Source organism: Onychomys torridus, chromosome 7, assembly GCF_903995425.1.
Source record: "Onychomys torridus chromosome 7, mOncTor1.1, whole genome shotgun sequence".
In the NCBI taxonomy this organism is placed as follows: domain Eukaryota; kingdom Metazoa; phylum Chordata; class Mammalia; order Rodentia; family Cricetidae; genus Onychomys; species Onychomys torridus.
The window spans coordinates 116,520,472-116,528,060 of record NC_050449.1 but is presented as its reverse complement, the minus strand read 5'-3'; the positions used below and the strand labels follow the sequence as shown (position 1 = coordinate 116,528,060).

The following is a 7,589-nucleotide window of genomic DNA, read 5'->3' as shown; positions in this document are numbered from 1 at the left end:
ACTGGGATTTTTGTTAGTCTAAGGTTCTTGTGGAGAGCACTGTCAGCCCAAGTAGCTTAACTTCCAGATAGATAGATAGATAGATAGATAGATAGATAGATAGATAGAAGGTAGATATGTGATAGATAAATAAAAAATATGATAGATGATAAATAAAAGATAGGTGATAAATCGATAGATGATAGATAAGTAATAAATAGAACATGTTAAATAGATTATAGATAGATAGATATATACATACATACATGATAAAGATGAGTAAATAGATATATGTATAATAAAATAAATGTTTCCTTGAGGATTTGTCAAACAATCTTGGTGTTATTTTCCCTAGTCCCTCCTTCTTCTTCTGTATTGACTTCCCTCCCTCCTTCCCAGTTGGAGGCCACTCCAATTTGATGCAAAGATCAGCAGATTATGGGGACCTCAGATCCAATGGTTATATCTACATCAAAGCATCTACATCTATGGTCCAGGTAACATTGAGGAAGAGGAGGTAAAAGATAAGAAGGGCCAAAACACCAAGAAGTATGCTGTAGAACAGTCTCTCCTAGAAATAGCTGCATAAACAAGACCAGAACAATGGCAGTATCAATACACATGTTAATAGGAAAGGGGTAAATTTGTGGGCAAGTAATGACTGCTGGGAGAAGGAGACTTAGCCTCTCCCAGGGATGAGCCTCCTTGTTGGTTGTCCAATACAGAGTGGTCAATCTTGAAAACATTTACACACAAACAGCAAAAAGGGACTCAGAAAATTGTGTTTGAATGTATTTGTCCATATACATAAATACTTAAGTATATCTATGATACAATAATAATCCAATAAAAAGAGGCTATCAATCTGAGAGTGGATAAGTACATGGGAGGGGTTCAAAGAAAGGAAGGGAGCTGGATAGGTGAAAAGGTAGGGGGAAGTGGTATAATTCTATTTCAATTTTTTTTTATCTTAAAAGTGAAAAACAAAGTCATTTAATCTTGGAGCTACAGAGGGAAATGTGAAAAAAGATGACTAATTGCAGAAAAACACATAAGGGATCAATTCAGCTAGGACAGCATTCACATAACAGAAGTTATAAGAAAGGAGAACCTTGAAGACATAGAGAAAGAAATAACCAAACAAATAATTGAGTAGCAAGATGTCTGACAGTAAATAAAGGCACTTGTCACCAAGTCTGATAACCCAGGTTCCATCCCTAGGACCTACATGTGGAAGAGGAGAGCCAGCTCATTCAGGTTGTCCTCTGACCTCCACATAATACCCTGGCATGCACACACCCATATATACAAACATTCACACACAGAGAACAAGTAAGTAAAATATAATTTAAATGTTTTTAAAGTAAAAATTGAAGAAAATCCCACAGCATTGAAGAAAGACAAAACCTCCAAAGTATAAGATCACAAGTTCCACACAAATGAAAAAAGAATAGTCCATAGACAATCTCATGGAACTCTAGTAATAAAGGGGATCCTAAATAGTCTAAGAAAACAAGAAACAGAACCAAGAATAAAAAACAGACAAGGATTCTTGTTCTTACCAGGTGTATCCAAGAATTGATGACAAGGGGGGCTTTCACCTTCACAAGAGGAAGAAGTCACCTGATATCTTGCCTAGCAATCAGTCCAATGTGGAAGGGAAGAAAGGCTTATCACACACACATACACACACACAAAGTCAGTGAATTGACTCCCTTTTCATTTGTTTCTTAAGATAAAAACTTTTGATGATGTATTACCCATAAATGAAATGGATATGCAACTAAAAAGGACACAACAGAACTATACATATATGAATTCACAGAGACTGTGACTGTATGCATAAGACATGCACAAATTCAAACCAGACAAAAATCCCATTAAGAAGGGGAAATATGAGCAAGCCGCAGAACTTGGCAGCTTTGGCCATGTGGTTCTGACTTTAGAGTTAAGGACAGAAGAAAGGAGTTAAGATCCTGTGGTTCTTGTTAGCTGGGGCTGAAGAATCAGCTGTGATTAACAAGATACCAGAACTGCTTTGCTGGGATCCTTGATGTTGGTTGGCTATAGCTAAGAAATTAGTGGTGATTAAGAAGAGACCAACATCACTGAGGTGAAATCTTCTGGAATCATTTTCTGAGAGCACAGAGAAGCTGTGTCCCAGAGGCAGCCAAGGTTGTACTTTGTGCTGGCAGCCAGACTTGGTAATATGTGTCACCCAGGTGGTACTGGCTTTGAAGGCATGGAGGGGTCATGGGGAGAAGCTGAGCCTTGGCACTGTGAGAGGCCAGGAAAGGCTGTTGGTGAAGGTTCAGCCTCAGAAGCAATTGAAGGCCCAGGACTGAAGGAGTCATGCAGAGAAGTTGAGGCTTGGCACCATGAGGAAGGCCTATGAGAGGATATTGGTGAAAGTGCAGCATGGATGCAGCAGAAGATCCCAGGGTTTTGGAGATGCCAGTGCCATGGGATAACCACCAAGAACAGCAGCAGCAGTAGAATGGAGCCAGCCTGAGCCCAGAAGACCAACTGTGTTGTATGTACTACAGAGGGCGGAATCAGAGAAGTGACCCAAGCCCTTTGGAGGTGTCCAGAAGATCATGAGTGGATTCCAGATATTGAACAGTTGGAATTTAGTAATTACCCAGACGTTAGAGATGCCAGAGTGGTGGAATACCTGCAGAGAAGAACTGCAGACAGGGAGTGGGACCAGCCCAACAGACAGAAGTGAATTGAAGTCAACACAGCTGAACAGAATTGGAGACCCAGAAAGCGTTTTGACATCAGAGATGTCATGGAGATTCAGAATTTGGAGTTTGCCCAGCTGGTTTCAGTCTTGCTTTGGTCCAGTATTTCCTCACTATGCTTCCTTCCCTACATTTTGAAATGGTAATATATATCCTGTGCCATTATGTTGGAAGTATGTGATCTTTTTTTATTTGACTTTAGAGGAGATTATAGTTAAAAAAAAAAAAAAAAAAAACTGCATGAATCCCAGAAGAGACTTTGAACTTTGGGTTTTTAAACATTGTTGAGACTGTGATAGCCTATGGAGACTTTTGAAATTGGACTAAATGAATTTTGCATTATGATATTGTTAAAGGTTTATGGGGGCCAGGGAATGGAATGTGGTAGTTTGAATGTCTTTGGCCCCCTTAAGCTCATAGGGAGTAGCACTCTTAGGAAATGTGGCTTTATTGGAGGAGATTGGATGACACATGCCTTTTTTTTTTTTTTTGACACATGCCTTTAATGGAGACCTTGAGACTGTAGGGCACACCTTTAATCCTGGCCACACCTTCTGTTGCAGGTGTGTCACTGTGGGGGGCAGGCTTAGAGGTCTTTCTTAAGCTTCATTCAATGTGACATTCAGTTGACTTCCTGTTGCCTACAAGATGCAGGACCCTCAGCTATTTCTCTAGCACCATGCCTGCCTGCATGCTGCCATGCTCTGTGCCATGATGGACTGAACCTCTGCACTTTAAGCAAGCCCCCTCAATTAGATGTTTTCTTTATAAGAGGAAAAAAAAAGAAGGGGGAATAGACACAAACTCTCATCCCTAACCAAGAAGCTATTTGAAAATGATAAATGAAAGGGAAAATCAGTTTTCTCCAATGGAATGTCACTGGGTATATCAACCATACTTTAGGGCAGGCCCAATGCCCAGGAGTAGTTGGCCAACACAAAAAATGGACTACCTTTTTTTGTGTGCATATTTTGTTTTCTGTTTGCTTAGTTGGTTTGGTTTGGTAATTTCTGTCTTAGTGATGTTTGTTTGTTTTGAGGGTTTCTTTAATGTATTTATTATGCTGGCCTGGCTTGTGCACATCTCATCTTTTTTAAATTTTTTATTCATTTTATATACCATAGATTCCCCTCTCATCTTTCCTCCCTTTCCCCTCCACCTCCTCCTTCCCACTCATCCCTCATTCTCTGCCTCCAACAGGGTAAGTTCTCCCATGGGGAGACAGCTAAGCCTGGTACATTCGGTTGAGGCAGGACCAAGCCCCTCCCTGCTGCATCAAGGGTGAGCAAAGCTCTGATCATAGGTAATGGGATCTAGAAAGCCAGCTCATGCACTAGGGATAGATCCTGATCACTCTGCCAGGAGCCCCTCAAACAGACCCAGCTACACAACTATCTCTTGTATGCAGAGGGTCTAGTCCAGTCCCAAAAGAAAAAAAATGGAGTTGAGTGAGTAGGGAGATGAGGCAGATCTGGGAGGATTTGGGAAAGAGGAAAGAATATGATGTAAATATAATGTGTGGAAAATGTTAATTGAAAAAGAAAAAATTCAACCAGGCTTGAAAGGCATTGAAAAAAAATACCAGTACAGATGGACAATCAACCTCAGCACAGATTAGGACATTGCTGAGTCTTGATAAATTATATAATTCAAGACCTTGAAGGTATTTGCAATGTTATAAAGATGTGTTCTTCTATTATAAATCTGTTAAATCTGTTAATCAGAAAGTTCTCAAAACCCATAAGCTATAAATGTGTTTATGTGCCCATGCTTTGTGTGTGTGTGTGTGTGTGTGTGTGTGTGTGTGTGTGTGTGTGTGGTTGTGTGTATAACTGTGTATATCTAAATGGGTTTTAGAGTTCTTGGGCCCTGTTCAGTTCTAGCAGCTTACAGATTTGAATGTGCGTTTCTGTCAAATGTGAGCATTACCACTAAGATAATGTGACTCAGACCATTCTGGCTACAAGACTATCTGGGTCCTACTTTCAGTTGTTAAGAGAGTGAACAAGAACCCTGCTTTAAATCCAAGGCTGTGAAGTTCTGTGAGTCTCATGTTTCTCTAACAGCATTGCAATAATCTGTTCTGAAATCTACTCATATTAACTTTGACATACATAGACCCAATACACTGAGAGACAACAATGCACCTTGAAGATACTTGCAAGCATTTGGGCTATGAACAAATGATAAGCAATCAATGTTTTGCAAGCAACGCAGGAAATATGTTGAAAGTCATAACCACAGCAAAACTGCCACATTAGGCTAAGATGTCCCCTAAATGTGGGGACACCACTCAACACCAAAGACCCAGATAGGATCAAATCTCACTGCCTGTAAGCTTAGATGTCTAAATACACCTTGGCCAAAATGTAATCATCTAATCCAGTGGTTCTCAACTGGTGGGTCATGACCCCACAGGGGTTGCATATCAGATATTTACATTACAATTCATAATAGTAACAAAATTACAGTTATGAAGTAGCAACAAAATAATTTTATAGTTGAGGGTCACCACAACATGAGGAACTGTATTAAATGGTTGCAACATTAGGAAGGTTGAGAACCACTGATAATACTAAATGAAGTTCTATATATAGCAAGTTATTCACAAAATAAAGGCAAAGAAACCCCACATCTCACTTCTACAAAATGAGATGCACAGTGGTGAGATGGTATAATAAATGGCAGTTTGTTGCATAGTGTGGGGTCAAAGTTTGAAGATAAGTGGTAAAAACTAAGAAGTACCCATAAGTTTCTATCCATGTTGTGGTCTATGATGGTCAGCTGTCTCTCAGGAGTGGGACATTTCATTTGATTAATCAAACGCAGTTAAAAGCATGTAAAACCTTGGAGTCCACAGGTTTAATATGTGGGGAAGGAGCCTCCAAGCCACATTAGAAACATTATGAAGAAGCTTTTATGCCTGCAGACTCAGCAGTACCCTATTCTCAAAGCCTCCAAGTGGTACATCTGGAAATTGAAGGGTCAGAGGCACTGATATGGAAGACCTAGAGACTCAGCACACCTATCTATGGCCCAAACTACTGTCAGACCTCATATCTGAGCCCAGAATAAAACCCCAAGGAAGATGTGAATCCAGGCATTCATCTGAGAAAACCTAGTTTAATGTCAGAAGGACTGCTTATTTAGAGGTCAAGAGCACAAAGTGAAAACTTAAATTCAAGATCAAAAGTTCAAGGTCAGATTGGCAAGATAATTCAGTGGGTAAAAGCACTTGCCCCCAAATCTGATGACCTGAGTTTCATTACTGAATCACATAGTGAAATGAGAGAATTGATTCCCAAAAGCTATTCTTGGACCTATATGCATGTATAATGGTATGCACATACATGTACAGAGAAAGAGAGAGAGAGAGAGAGAGAGAGAGAGAGAGAGAGAGAGAGAGAGAATAATAAATATTAAGTTAAATATCATATTCTTTAAGTTAAATGTCATATTCTTTAAGTTAAATGTCATATTCTTTAAGTTAAATGTCAAGGGCTTGAAACCAGACTTTGAAATTTCTATTCATGCTATTGTCCATTATGGTCAGCTGCCCCTCAGGGGTGGGACATTTCATTTGATTAATCAAATACAATTAGAAGCATGTCGCTTTTGTGACAGGCGGTGAACGAGGATGGACTGCCATGAAGGTCTCAGGCATACTCCGGGAGTACAAGGTGGTGGGGCGCTGTTTGCCACCCCAAAGTGCCACACGCCACCATTGTACCGAATGCGCATCTTGGCACCCAACTATGTGGTGGCCAAGTCCCGCTTCTGGTATTTTGTGTCGCAGCTGAAGAAGATGAAGAAGTCATTGGGAGAGAGAGTCTACTGCGGGCAGGTATTTGAGAAATGACCACTGCATGAACAGAACTTCGGCATCTGGCTGCACTATGACTCCCACAGTGGCACACACAAGTACCGAGAGTACCGGAACCTGACCACCACTGGTGCTGTCACACAATGCTACCGAGACATGGCACCATGCCGGTGCACACTCCATCCAAATCATGAAGGTGGAAGAGATTGCTGCGGGCAAGTGCAGCTGGCAGGCTGTCAAGCAGTTCCACGACTCCAAGGTCAAGTTCCCGTTGCCACATTGTGTGTTGCGGCACCAGCACAAGCCTCACTTCACCACCAAGAGGCCTAACACCTTCTTCTAGACCCAGAGACCCACTGGATAAAATTCCAGAGAGTCACAACATTTTTAGAATGCTTTCTTTAGGAGATGCTTCTTTGCCCACCCCTTGAATGACTCCTCTGGGTGGGTATAGATGTGCTGGAGGGGTCACTTCCTGGGGTTTTGCAACAGACCATTTGAGTCACTTAAGCAATCAAGTATGAGTCACATATAGGGTAGATGTGACAGTCAACCCAAAAGTCTAGCTTAGAAATGCTTGTTTTAAAAAAAAGAAGCCCTGGCTTCTTGGAAGAATGTCTCAAGTTTCAGAATGACTAGAAAGCCCCTCATCTGCCTTCTCCAAGCTAAGCATCATCAGATACCCAGAAACCTTACTAGAAAGTCATACATATATGCAGAGGGAAGACATGGGAGGACCCAGTAGTGAGCTACTCAGCAATCCCTCCTCTAGTCCTATACTCTCAGGGCCCCCACATGGATATCACATAGTCTATCTGCAATAATTAGGTTCTGTGGGTTGATGGTATAGCTCAGTTGGTAGAGTGTTTTTCTAACAGGTGTAAAGTTCTGGATTTGATCCCCAGCACCAAAGAAACAGCATAGTCATGAGAGCTGAAATCCCAGAACTTAGGAGGCAGAGGCAGGAGGACCAGAAGTTCACTGCCATCCTTGACTATATAATGAGTTTGAGGCTAGCCTTAGATACATGAGATCAGGACTCA

The 7,589-nt window shown here is 41.1% G+C and overlaps 1 pseudogene; it reads left to right on the top strand.

The window, feature by feature from the left end:
• The first annotated feature begins 6,370 nt into the window (after positions 1-6,370).
• On the top strand, positions 6,371-6,889 carry LOC118586784 (annotated as a pseudogene).
• Positions 6,890-7,589: the final 700 nt, after the last annotated feature.